The sequence below is a fragment of the Scatophagus argus genome, chromosome 16 (genome assembly GCF_020382885.2).
Source record: "Scatophagus argus isolate fScaArg1 chromosome 16, fScaArg1.pri, whole genome shotgun sequence".
In the NCBI taxonomy this organism is placed as follows: domain Eukaryota; kingdom Metazoa; phylum Chordata; class Actinopteri; family Scatophagidae; genus Scatophagus; species Scatophagus argus.
Window position 1 is genome coordinate 21,518,146 of NC_058508.1, and position 14,015 is coordinate 21,532,160.

Below are 14,015 nucleotides of genomic sequence, written 5' to 3' on the forward strand. Positions count from 1 at the left end.
TGAAAGCCACCCCATCAAGAGGCTGTGCCGAATCTCAGGAGATAAATGGATCACCTCAGGAGATGTTAACAAGTAGAAGTTAGTAATCACCAACTGTCTTATTTGTATGTACACTGGGAGCCCTGTGAATAATCAATAAAAGCTCCAATGTCGACATGTTTGTCCATTTAACCCCCTCCCCCATCTTTTTAAAAGAACGTCAGTCAGTGAACTGCTATGAGACGCCTCGTCCACCAACAAAATGATGACGAGGTCGGTTTTGATATAAAAGGTTGTGTTAGCCAAATATTGGTTTGGCTGGCGTGAGGAATGAATTTCTAATCAACTGCTGATTCCATCCAAATGTACCTAAGCAGCACAGCAAATTCTCAGCACTTTAAAGCATTTTACCTAATAAACATCACATCAGGGGTTACAGTTAAGACATTACTGAAGTGCCATTAAGGCTCTTCTTCTGTTACTGCAGCAGATTTGAGAAAACCTCGCAGGATGGAAATGTCTGAACAGGGAAGGACTTCTCTTCTCACGCACTTTAAATGAGCCAATAATGAAGGACTGCAAAGTGCTCTCTGCAGGTATGGCACTCAGTGAATTTAAGCTATTTAAAGTTTAAAAGCAAATTCAGTTATAACATATCATTTTGTCAACAAACAAACAAATAAAAGAACACCCACATAATCCCTGTTCAGGGTGGATGATCATGAGAGTTTAAATTGAAGAAGCTTGTAGTTTATTCATAGCTAACCTTGAATAATAGATTAATCCATTACCAGCTAAACTGAGCCCAGAAATCATGCAATTATACTGTCCACTAAATCGGCAAAGCCAATTAAATAATAATTCACTGAGCAGTGAAAATGTCTTTTTGTTCTGGGCAAATTTTACACTATGACAACATGCTACTTTAATCTGCCAAGAAAGCAGCTTCTGTTTGTGAGCATAATGTTAATATGATCTGTGGGGAGTAAACCTGGTGCCCACAAACGTCATTCATTAAAATATGATGCACCATCATGTTGTTTAAAAAGGGCTGAGCCTTCCGGAAGAGTTCGTTTCAGCACTTTATCATTACAGTGACGGTTCACTTCCTGTAGCAGCTTATGTGTCTATGTGAACACAGTGTTTGGACTGGAGGTTTAAAAAATCTGTGCCCCAAAACAAAAACATCCAGAAATGCACCACAGACCGTTTGTTATTCGATTCCACAGCTGATTGCTATTAACAAGTTCACATTAATTTACAAGCTGTCACAACATAACGTGGGTCCCACATAGGGTCTTGGGTCTTACAGTCCAGGAGGATCCATGAAGACTTACAGTCTGCACTGAAGTTACAGCAGACAGCGTGTGCCTACACCTGCCACAGCTTAGGCTTGACCAGGGTAAGGGGCTGCTGATCAATGCTGGCTCTTCGTTCAAATCTGGACATCAGCTAATCAGTGTTATCCACATCTGATGTCATCTGGTTTCAACCTTCAAAATCCCATATCAGTGGAATGCCTCCTCTCATCATGTGCTTAATCCTCCAGCGTTGCATGTCTTTGGTTATGGCTGGTGCAAGGGCAATGGGAGTGCTTTAATTGGGTCCTCCCCTCCTCCTCCATTTCATTTCCCATGTCTGTGAGAGACATGAAAGGAGGACAGGCCACATCATTTTGGAGAGCTATTCCCTTTGTGGTAATGAGACAGAGCCAGCTCCAAGGTTAAGTTAAAAAATGACAAGATTCACCTTTTCTGCAGAGCTCATTTGAACAAAGAAAATTGTTGCGACTGTGTTTGTATGCACACTGAGAAGCCTGTAAGTAATCAAGGTAAAATCAATAAAAGCTTAATGTTCCCCAAAGAAACTCCAATGTCAACATGTTTGTGCATTTAACCTCCACCCCTCCTTTTGTTAAAGAATAGCGTCACAGGAGCTGAATCTAGGAATCACTAAAATGATGTGTAAAATGATGATAAGGACAGTTTGGACATAAAAGGTTGTCTTACCTAAATATTGGAGGTTTGACAAGGTCCTCAACCCCAAGCTGCTGCAGTTGCAGGTGGTGTTAACTTTTTGGTTCTTTTTAAAAACAATAATTAAACTAGAATACATCTTGACTTTAAAGGACAATTTCACTGTCATATTTGCACAAAGATGTCCCAGGTGCCCCAAGTCCTCTTTGAGTTGCTCTGTAAGGAGTCAGGACTCCCGAGTTGCTCTGTAGGAGCTCAATCCTGATGCCCCCACGTGTTCCCTGTGGTCAGTCCAAGTACCTGATTTCTATGAGGTCCAAATTAACTGCTGGTCACTCCTATTGTACTTCTGATCTTCTCTACAACTGCCCCTCTGGTGTTGTGGCTCCTCTTGCTGACACAAATACTCCAACTTTTAAGGAGTCTAAATTTTCCTGTTCCTTCCACAAGCTCCAGAACACCTGTGGTCAGTCAAAGTTAGCTCAAGTGACTTATAGTTTGCCCAGATGCCCCTCTGGTCAGCCTCACTGTGTGAATACCTTTGAAATCGATCCAGGCATCCTCACAGTTGTGTCAGATCGGCCCAAGGACCCTTCTAGCCAACACAAATGCCCCTTTGGTTACTGCCCCCCTCAGGTGAGCCTGTGTCAGGTGCATCTCGTCAGCTGAAACGCCCCTGTAGTCAGCTAAAGTGCCCGTGAGGTCCTTTTCCCTTGTTGTCTTAGAGACTCTGTGCAGACCACTGACAACCCGACACTGAGCAGGCCACAGGCGTGTCGACCTGCTTGAAGAATTTGAGATGGGGTGTTTATTGAAAAAGAGCGCTCATGCTCAGCAAACCCCATAAAGAAATTCAGCAGCAGCTGTTTCAGTGGGTATCAATCAGTTGTTGTATATCAACACCATAAACTACTTGCAACATCTCCAAATCACCCTCAAGGCCAGGTAATGTAGTTACAGTACCAGTGCCATAAAGCACACGTTCAGCTCCCTCCCGCTCCAGACAACGCCATCCATCAGCTCGGCTTGATCCATGAATTGTTTCTGCTCCGCAGTTAATGAGCCTGCAGTCTGGCAACAAGGAATCGACTCATCCTCATACTCTCCTATGGATTTCGCCATCACAGACATTACAGATGGTTGACTCCTGATCATTTTTGTCATTGATTTTCCTCGCAAGGCCAAATGTGGCACAGCAACAACGCAGGAGAAATGACCACATAAATCTGCTGCGATGCATGCAGGAGGTTGTGTTCTGCGAAACACATTGAGTGTGCAGCACAAGACGAGCCATGAGGGGACTGAGGCTCGTCCCATCAGTTTGGGGCAGAGCTGGAAGGAAAACAGGACTTTCAGTCATTCTTCTTCCACTTGCACATAACGTGTCTTGTCACTGCTTTTATCATGATGTTTGCGTGTAGTTTTTTCTTCTGATTTGCTGTTAAAAGTTAGTTTTGAATTTTGTTTTTTAAAATGAATTAGTCAGCATGCAGACAATTAAAGGCAATTGTTTCAAGAGGAGGACCACATCACTCACTGTGTTGTGTCAGCATTTCAGGATTTTGTCTTCAAATCTGCAGAAAAACAGAAACACCGAATTGATGTACCGCAAAACGGCAGCTCTGCAATGGAGCTGAGGGCCCAGTGAGAACTGGACTCAGACACCAAGTCCTCTTCCTGATGGAAAATCAGGAACCAAGAACAGATGCAGGTTTTGTTCTTTGATTACTGTTGACTGATGTGTGATGATGATTTTTATATATTCCTACACTTAGCGCACCATATTATAGCAGTTTGTGAGTAGATGCAATCATTTTAACTTGCTGGTTTTTTTTAGTAGTTAGTAAGGAATATAACTACACAACTGTATAATAATACTGTAGGACATGTGAAACAACACTGAAACAAAGTGCAGATCCAGATCTGTGTCACACAGGGAGAACTGTGAGGAAAAAACAGCAGATCTGCTCCTGCAAGGACAAACGTTAATCACCTCCTCTAACGCATGGGAGGGACCACAAGGCAAGGAAAACATTTATTATTCTGCAAGGCACATTTCATTAAAGTGATTTATTTTAAAATGTGCACAACAAAAAGCAACAGTCACACAGAAAATTCCAAAATACAATGAAGGAACAAGCGCAAAAAAGAAGAAAGAAAAGCACACCAGAGGGAGGTGGAGACAGCAATAGTTTGTGTGGGAGGCCTTCCAGAGGTGAGGAGCTGTGGGTTTACAGCCACTCTCCTCTGAAGTGGAAATTTCCCTGGAGGAAATCAGCGAGAAAGTAGAAACCATTTATGTGTTCAGCCCTCCCTATTGCAAAGAAATTATCCTTTACAAACTCCCACATTTCTGGGAGCCGAGCCACTCTGACCTTCTCCGCGCTCCACCTGTTGTAAAGCCTTTCAATTTGCAGCCCATTTTGTGCTGGATATCAAAGCGGAGCGAGCTGGAGCGTCAGCGAGTAACGTGCACTGACACATCCATGAATTCCAATGAAAAACAAACGGACACAAGCAACAGACCAGCATCCGGGTTACTTTAGTGGGGAACTTCAGAAGCAACAGGACATTTCTGGGTAAAATGTTCAAAAGAAATTCCAAAGTGAGAGTATAACACAAAACATCTACTACAGTAGTACTGTGTGTGTTAATGCTAACCAGTATTAACATAAAGTAGTTTCTCTGTTTAGACAAACTACATTTCAGCATATAGTGTGGCCGTCTGCACCACAACGCTTCACAACAACTGACACTTCAGTAACGGCTGGTTACCACGGAGCCTCAGTGAGGAACTGACAGCGAGATGAGGGGGAGACGCCGCGGACGCCGTCCCCCCCTCACAGCGGCCAACAGACGAGTTCAGTGAGCAAAACAGCACGAGTTCAAACTACAAGTGTGTGTGAGTGTGTGTGTGTGTGTGTGTGTGTGTGTGAGTGTGTGTGAGTGTGTGTGTGTGTGTGTGAGAGTGTGTGTGAGTGTGTGTGTGTGTGTGTGCCGAGCTGTGTGTGCGCTGACACTTTGCCCTTTGCTGTGCCTCCAGTCCCACAGGTCTCTCGTCCTTCGTGTCTGCGAGCCCTCTTGACTCCTTGACTTCCTCTAACTCACTTTTTATCAATTATTTTTTTATCTTTGCTGAGCACGTGGAAACATCTCAAAGTCACCTGTGAGCAGGTCAGAGTCTCTTCGTACCACATCACGGACCCTGAGAGCACAGAGTGACTTTAGACACTGAAGACTCCACTTCTTGATGTTACACTAAGACAAAGCAGTTTCATCTCAGATACTCAGAAATGCTCTTTAGGTAACAGATTGTGTGAGTTTTCTTGTCTTCTCTAAATGATTTGCACGGTGCTTTAAAACGTCCCACCACAGCTTCAGTTCGCTGACTTCATCTAAGAGGTGTGAACAAGCAGGTGATGTAAAACTGTAGTGATGTAATATTTAATATATTCTTACTATATCTCCAGTTGTGTATTTTAATAAAGCACATGTTTTATAAACAACTTATTGTTGACATGACTACAACAAATTGTGAAGATCACAGTAAAGGTCACAGCATGCTGGATCTGCTTCATATGCGTGTGGGCTGCAGTGCAGTTGTGTCTCATATAATAATAAAAACCACATCATTTCATCCATATGTAAAGAGATCGTTATTATAGACTTTATACGTAAAAGAGTGAATGAGTGACTCCCTGTTTGGCTTGTAAAAATATTAAAAAAATTCATTTTGCAAATATTTTAGGAATACATTCAACACCTCTGATAGACTACAAGTTAAACTCAGTGTGTTGGTGAGAAATAAATGCTGAATGTAAACACAAACAAACTGTGTTTGTCTGATCAGGGAGCCTTTAAGATGGAAGTCTGGCCGGTTGGGGCTGCATTCATTTGTGGCTGGATATTAATTACATGTTATTCAAATAAAATGAATTTAATGAAAATTGATTTAATGAGGAAATTTTAAAAATGCCAAAGAGACAAATGATTGGTAAAAACAAGATCTTAAGAAGCTTTATAACATTCATTTCCTGAACAGATGAACTGATGCTGTCTTTTCAATGCATATTTTAAATGCTAATCTATTGAAAACATTTAGAACCACATTTGAAACTTTAAACTGTACAGTAGTGGAGATGGCGGCACACCACACAGGTACAGACAGGCGGCTCTCTGGGTGTGACAAATGTTTGGGCACATTAAATCTGTCCGTTTGTGCTAATGGCTCGACTTCCTGTCCCTCTGCGTTCCCTCTCGGACTCTTTGATGAAGCCGTGGGTTCTTCTGTTCGCTTGCAGACACTTTGTTTTCTATTCATCAGTGTCCAAGATTCAGGAAACTTTTCTGAATGGCCGCCAACATCGCACCATCTGTCTCCACCTGTCCAATGCTGGCGGTGCTGAGAAATTGATATCTAGTGCTCCAGCTCCACCCGCAAGACGAGGAGAGGGGGAACAAGGTGCAGACTAATAACTGCAAACCGCAACAGGGCAACGGCACGGATCAGGGATAATCGGTCATAAATATGTCACCTTAATCTGCTGCCATCATCTCCCTTGAGTCACTCAGTGTACTTTCAATATTTTGCTAAAATTGTCTAAGTGGTGTCTGGTAAACAAACAAATGATGCTGGAGAAAGAATGAATGTTCCTTGATATGTATCCGTGAACATCTGCTGTAAGCCACAGAAGTTTGTGCCCTGCAGAGCATCTGCCTTTGCAAATTGATTACCCAGGGGGAGGCCAGACTCCGTCCCTGCCACACATGAACCACAGCTGCTGCTTTGATTAAAAGCTGAATGCAAGTCCGCTGTTTTCCCCACGCAAACGTCCAACTCTGAACTGGGGCCGGCGTTGTCTATGGAGGACAGAGACGAGGACCAGGATGATCGCACATATTCATGATCGTTGAGCGTATTATTTGAATTTCTGGGTCTCACGGCTGATTTGACCAAGTTGGACCGAGTCTGTTAAAGCCTGAGCAGGCAGGTAAAAATCATGCAGTGTGCGGTTTTCACCAAGTGCACATTTGGGTCCCATAGTCAGGACTGTTGACCTCACCGGCCTTAGAGTCTCTGACAGCAAAGGGTTTTGGGCACATTGTTTGCACCTGTCACTGTCATCACTGTCCAACAAAAACCAGGTCCGAAGTCAACGGTGTAATGTTTTCCTGCGTATTATTTTTGAGGCAGTAAAGTGTGCCAACATAGGTTCACAAGGTGTGTACACTCTGCTTTGTCATTGGTGGACTGGCTCTGACATCATCCCAATCCACCTGGTCTTTTCACTCCACCTCCATCAGTGGCTCAGGATTCATCAGGAGGACAGCTGCTTTACTCCGAACCATTTGAATCAACAATCCTGACTTTTTGAAAGTGTAGAACTGTTTAGAACACGAGTTAACATTAGATCCTGACCAATCCTGTCAGATCAGATTTAAATAATCAGCGACACATGCTGAGATCCACACAGATTCTCTGCCTACAGCTGGAGGGGCACTGATTAACCTGAAACATTGCTTAACCTTATAATCTGTAGTGAATGATTAGATAATACAAAGTAAATTGAAAGCACAAATTAAGTAGTGTAAGTTAATAGGACAAATAATTTCATTAAAAGCAAATGAGTAATGAATTAGTTCTTTCCCCTCTGAAACCTCTCAGGTACTGAACATTTCTGCTCCTACAAGAAACAATCCGTTCTCAGTTTAGCTTTAACTATAGTGTGTCATTTCAATTCAATTCAATTTATTTATATAGCAGCAAAGCAGTTGAGGTCCAGACCAAACTCTTCAATTTGACTTTTAGAGAGACCCAACAAAACTGTATTTGTTTATGACATATTTCTGAGTGTCAGAAACAGTGAATGTTTGTTCCAGGCTTCACCTGAGTGACGCTGACAGGTCAGTACACAAAGCTTTCTCTATGACACGGACGTGGACGATTCCTGCACGTGTGAGTTAATACTGACAGTACAAACTGTTTTCTCAACAGTTTATCGAACCTTTCTTTTTCAGTGACCATCTCATTTGAGGAGCTGTTAAGTTTGCTGCACTCAGTCAAGGAGAAAGAAGCAGGAAATTGGTCTCTGGTTCACCCTGCTTTCACAAATTCCATCCTCACGGACAGAATGAGAGGAACTTCAGTTTGTGTTCCTTCTTCCAAAACTAATTAACTCAGACACTTTGAACGGAAACAAGAATTGACCTTTGAGTCTTTTCTGCCATTTCTGGAACCAAACACTGATGTCAGTTATCGCAGCGACTCTGCGGTTACCTTCGCCATCATGAGCCGTGCTTCGTTTCTGTGTTTTCTCTGGTCCATTCACACTTCACACAACAGGACTGCAGTCCTGATTATGGGGTTAAAAGTCTACTCACCAAAAAAAAACCCCTCAGACCAAAGGAAAATCAGTGTTCTGTCATTTACTTAATATTGAGTAAGTCCCCTTTAAGTCCTGTAAAATGCAAGGTGTGACCTTCATGGACTGGACTTGTTTCTCCAGCACATCCCACAGCTGCTCAATTGGATGGAAATCTGGAAAATTTGGAGACCAGGTAAACACCTCTTGACCCATGTTTGCAGAGTGGGCGCAGGGCAGGGCACATTATCCTGCTGAAAGAGGCCACTGGCATCAGGTAACACCACTCCGTGAAGGGGTGATGTAGCAGTGATGTTTCCGTGGTACATGTCAAAGTAGCGTCCACGTGAATGGCAGGACTCGAGGTTTCCCTGCAGAACATTTCACAAAGCATCACACCACCTCCGCCTGCTTGCCTTCCTCCCATAGTGCATCCTGGTGCCATGTTTTTGAGGCACATACGCCCCACCATCCCCATGATATAAAAGAAAATGTGGTTCAGCTGACCAGGTCCTGACCACTGCAGATTGCAGTTTTGGATCATCAGCTTCAAGGACAAAATGTTCGCTTGTTGTGTAATATATCTCACCCAGTGCCAGGGGCCAGTGTAACGAGATATTCAGTGTTATTCACTTCACCTGTCGGTGGTCATGATGTTATGGCTGATTGGTGTGTGTGATCTGAGAACTTCAATCTGGTTGCAGTTTCAGTTTTTTCAAGCACAAGATGCTCCAAATGTAATTATGATGATGAATAAATATTGACATGACCCTGAATTACGTTACCAATGCATTGCAGTCGAGGTTTATTATTGTCCCACGCAGGCACTTTAATAGTTATTTAAATTAGATATGAAAAGCAATTAAATTACTATTTTTTGTACGTGTGCAATGACGTGAGACGAGCTGAGAGTCAGTGGAGCAGTCAGAGCAGGAGGAGGACAGTCACAAGTGCTTTATGTCATCAGAGAAAACAGATGAAACTGGAAGGATTTCAAACACGAGGCAGCGTTCTTTGTCTGCTGACATCACAAGCATTTCATTTACCACACGACCAGCGTCAGTCTCGCTTTAATGTGAGGGTTTGAGAGTAAAAACCACAACCTCTGAGGGAGGCCACGAGTTGCACTTGATGTTTCAAACATGACAACTAAGATGGAACTCAAAAACTGGTCTGTGGATGGCTTTGGCTGTTTCCGTCTCTGCCAGCCCCACCTCTCTGATGTGCACATAGAGATCTATGAGCAGAGGAGTGGAACCGAGATAATGAGAAATTTTACCACACCAAGTAAGAGATGCAGATGTAAATAATCCAGACACAGAGCACACTGTAATGCTGTGAATGGGGTCATGGTGGTATTGGTGGAAATTAGCCACAGAAGTTCAGTTCAAGGTTACAGCATGCGGTTCGTATTAAGAGCACATATTTAATGCACATTTTGTTCAAGAATGATCTGATACAAGTAGTTCATCGAAATTAAAGCGTAAACATCATGACTGACAGCTGAGAGCTGCTCCTGACGGCGTCAGGCGGGTGTCGAGGACACCACTGCACAGACTCGTCAGGAACATGAGGGTTATTCTGGTTTCACTTTTGTACAGCGAGAGGAAGACGACATGTGTTGGCCATCTTTATTTTGGGACGGGCAGCAGAGAAGCAGATGACAGAGTCCTCAGCGAGCTTCAGAGCCACCGTTCAAACCTACAAAGCCCGTGAGGCGGGAGTCTTCCTTTAAAAGTAGGACGTAATCTGACTGGGCTTCAACAAGGGAGACTCAGTTACTGATGTCACTGACAATGAGGGATGAGAGAGCCGATGTTGTCATAAACTGTCGTCATGTTGCACTGAACTGGTTGTTTGTGCAACATGGCATGAATCATGTCGTGAAATTGTACTTTTGTCATAACGTGTTCTGGCTCAGGAAATCCAGCCTGTCCTGTAAGTAAAAATGATACCAGCGTGACATGAGTTGTTATGTTCAGTGAGATGAGGCAGGTTGATTCTGATGGTCATGTTGGAGGCCAGTTTCATTCAGCTCCCCAGAAAACATGGACAGACAAATAACATAGTATTGATCCAGTGTAATTCCTGAAGTGAAACTCTGGTGGAAGGGGCCAGGATGCTGAAGGGGGGGCGGGGGGTGGCAAGCCTGCACAGGGCCTTGAGAAATAACATGTCTGGATGAATTTAAAAAAAAATAAACTAATGGCCAATAAAAAAGTGGCTTTCACTCCTCTGATGGAAACACCTTTTTTCTGGCTCTTTATGTGATGCAATAAACAGGACAGCTGAGAGGGGGGAAACAGGGAATAACCATTTTATCAGCTGGAAATCAGTCTGTCTCTTTCAGCCCCAAACACTGATATTAGTTTTATTCTTGTCATGCTGCGCTTGCCAGACGCCTCTTGTCGCATTTGCTCGTTTGGTCCTTTTCCTCGGATTTACACCCTCCGTCTGCTGCCTCTTTTCTTGTTTACTTCATGACTTACCTACAGATTAAACAGTCACAGAGATGTACTGGATGCTGACAGGTTAATGTTTTTCATCGTCTATTTGCAATAAGAAGATAAAATGGCCGTCAGACTGTTCACTGTTTATGCAAAAGCAGACGGTGATTAAAGACAGCAGTGTTATACACCAAGAAACAGGTTTTACAAAAGGTTGCCAGAAGAGGAAACGCCTTTTAACTGTGATCCCACCACCCTGACTCGCCCTGCTGGGCTTACAATCATTTGTGAGACGAGACGCCTTGCAATGTGTTTGAAAGTGGTGCTCAAAAGTCACGTTTGTGAAATGGGCCACTGATATTTTGCAGAGAAGTTTTAGCGAAATGCATTTCCTTTGCCCAGGATGCTTATCAACGGTGGCAGCAGGGTTTTGGTCGACTCATCCACCGCTTTGGTCTGGACTGACATCTCTTTTCGGATTGAAAGTTGGTATACAGACATGTGTGGTTATTAAACTCTTATTTGTCCCGATTGTGGAAATCACTAAAACCCCGAACCGTGACTGTCAGAAGGATTCGTCGTCTGGATATTTTGAATGTCTCAGTCAGATTTCAGTAGTTGTGAAGACACGGAGGTCTGTATGTGGAGCGAAGTGGTGGACGAAAACCACCATCCCTGCAGCCACACTGCTGGCATGGCTGGAACACATCACTTCACCGTCTCCTCCAGCATGTCGGCGCCCTCGCTGTCCAACCTTGACACTGAACCTCTGCAACAACTTCGACAGTCATCTCCATCATGGATCGACCCTTCAAGGCTGCCGACCTGGAAGACGAGTGATTCCCAGTGTGCATGGAAGAAGGATTTGTGGCAGCCAAAGCTCCACAATGCGACTAACGAGATTTCATCGGCGGTCATCAATCTCAAATTTAATCTGAGAGGCTGACAGTGATAAAAAAGAAAAAATAATAATAATTGCTTCAGCTGCCACACTCTTCACATGGGCCCCATTTGCATTTATTCCAGGATGTTCTCTACATAATCAAAGCTGTAAAGCCTCACATCACTGCCAGCACAGCACTAAACAACTGGCACACAATAAGTGGACAAACTCCCAGTCTGCAGCAAAGTCACGGGGTTAACGAACAGATCCTTCATTACAGCCAAAACAATCTTCTTCTCCAACACAATTAGTGCCAGAGCTCCCAGCGGAGCCCGACAGCTCGGAGCTGCCGTCTGTCTGCTGTCCGCTCCGTCCAGGACGAGAAACGTTTTCTTCGCTCTGCTTTCTGCTGCTGCCCCAAACGCCTCCAGACAGGAAGCAAACTGAGCTGCTGCTGGGGGCCCCGGGGCCCCAGGGCCACGAGAGGCTCCACAAGCACACGACTAAAGACAACAATGGATTTGGTTTTTCAAAGATTTTTCTGTCTTGTGAAAAAGTTATACTCCATTTCAGTGGGCTGTAAACGCTGAGTCAGTTTCATCTTTGTGGACTGACATCCAGAAAGTATCTATTGATTCATATTAACGTTACACAACGGTTTTTGTACTGGCTGCATGTACTTTGTATATGAAGACAACTAGAAAGTTTTGGTTCTAATCATGACGAGTGCTCATGCATATGACTAACATAAACTTTTCTGTATTGAAGGGTTTGACTGGGAGTTCAGAAGCTCAGCACTTGCCTGATCTCTCCGCCTCCACCCGTCTGATCGGCCATGTCGTTTTGAAACTGACGCTTTAAACAGCAGGGCAGTTTTCACAGCGTGTGCTCATGACAGCCGAGGGGCCCTTGATTCATTGTCATGTTCAGTTTGCTCACCTGATCTGAGCCAAGTGGCTCGAGATGCCAGACTCGTCCTCCGTGGTCAGGGTCTCCTCCACACGTGAACACGCCGTGTGCGAGGGAAAAGATGAGGAACGCAAACAAGACGATCAGTAATGTGCTCATCCATAACGTGCTGGGCAAATATCCCATAATTACCGCCTGCGTTGGGGTCCAAACATACATTAGCATTGATCATTAGAGCACAAAGCTACCTGGTCGAACCAACTGATGACACCAATCACAGCCTTAATGAATCCCACTTAGCACCAGTGGCTAGTTACCCCAGAGTGATTACTTTCCCAGTAAATTAGAGGCACACATCTGTCACGAGGTGCTGCAAATGCTTTGGATAATCGTAGATCAACATCCTGAACTGGCAGAGGAGTTGTGGACTTCCTGTCTCGGTCTACTGCAGCGGGCTGAAAGGGACCTTGGATTTGCTTTGCAGGTAATTATGTTTTGTGGTGAATATAAACTGTTCTGCTTTTCTTCACTCTGCTGGGTTTTCAGAGTGCCCTTTAGGTAGAAGTAAATTCCAAAAAATGAAAAGAAATGACTTTGGTCGCTTAGCAGAGCGACGAGCTGCTACTCGCAGCCCTAACGACTTTCCTCCTCTGGCTGTTAGTGGAACAAGTCGGTGACAAGTGTGTGGATTTACAGCTTGTGATGTGCGAGTGTCATTAAAATGATCTGGATTACGATCCTCCTGAAAGACAGAATCAGAGGGCCAGTGCAGCAACCGGACAGACAGGTGAAGCAACACTGTGTGTGTGTGTGTGTGTGTGTGTGTGTGTGTGTGTGTGTGTGTTTTCCCTCACTTTAAGTCTCATGAGTCTTTCTTTGCTCCTCCACTCCTGCTGCCAAGAAAGAAAGAATTTGCATGAACTCTTGGTCTTCTTTTGGATGTTTGGAGGTTTGTTTTGTATTCAGTGTGTATTCAAGTGAAGGCACCAACATGCTGTACAATACTGCAACATGTTCTGCATTCAAATTCACATTTACATAAAGGTCAATTAAACTTAAAGGTAACTTAAAGGTAAAAGAAGATCAGAGATGACATCTCTGGGTTGTTAATACTGATGCATCAGCGTGTAGGCAGCAGGCAGCCTGAGCTCAGTTCAGCCGCTCACTAAACAAAAGTCATCCGGACGATCACAAGATGGAGTTGAGGGAAGTGATGCGACTCCAGCTGCACTGTTTTTGGTTTGCACGTTTAAAAGGTCAGCACACACACTGTGGGTATGATGTTAACACGAGGGACTGCTGCTCTCAGATCAGCCCGGTCACTTTCAGATGCCTGTTTTGTGCTTCGCTGTGTGACTATTCAGAAGCTGTGATCGTGGGTCCAAAAGTTCTTTTTCCCACAGCCAAACATCCCAATCCCTGTGGAGGATCCAATTAATAATCTCTGTTAGCAGTGGAT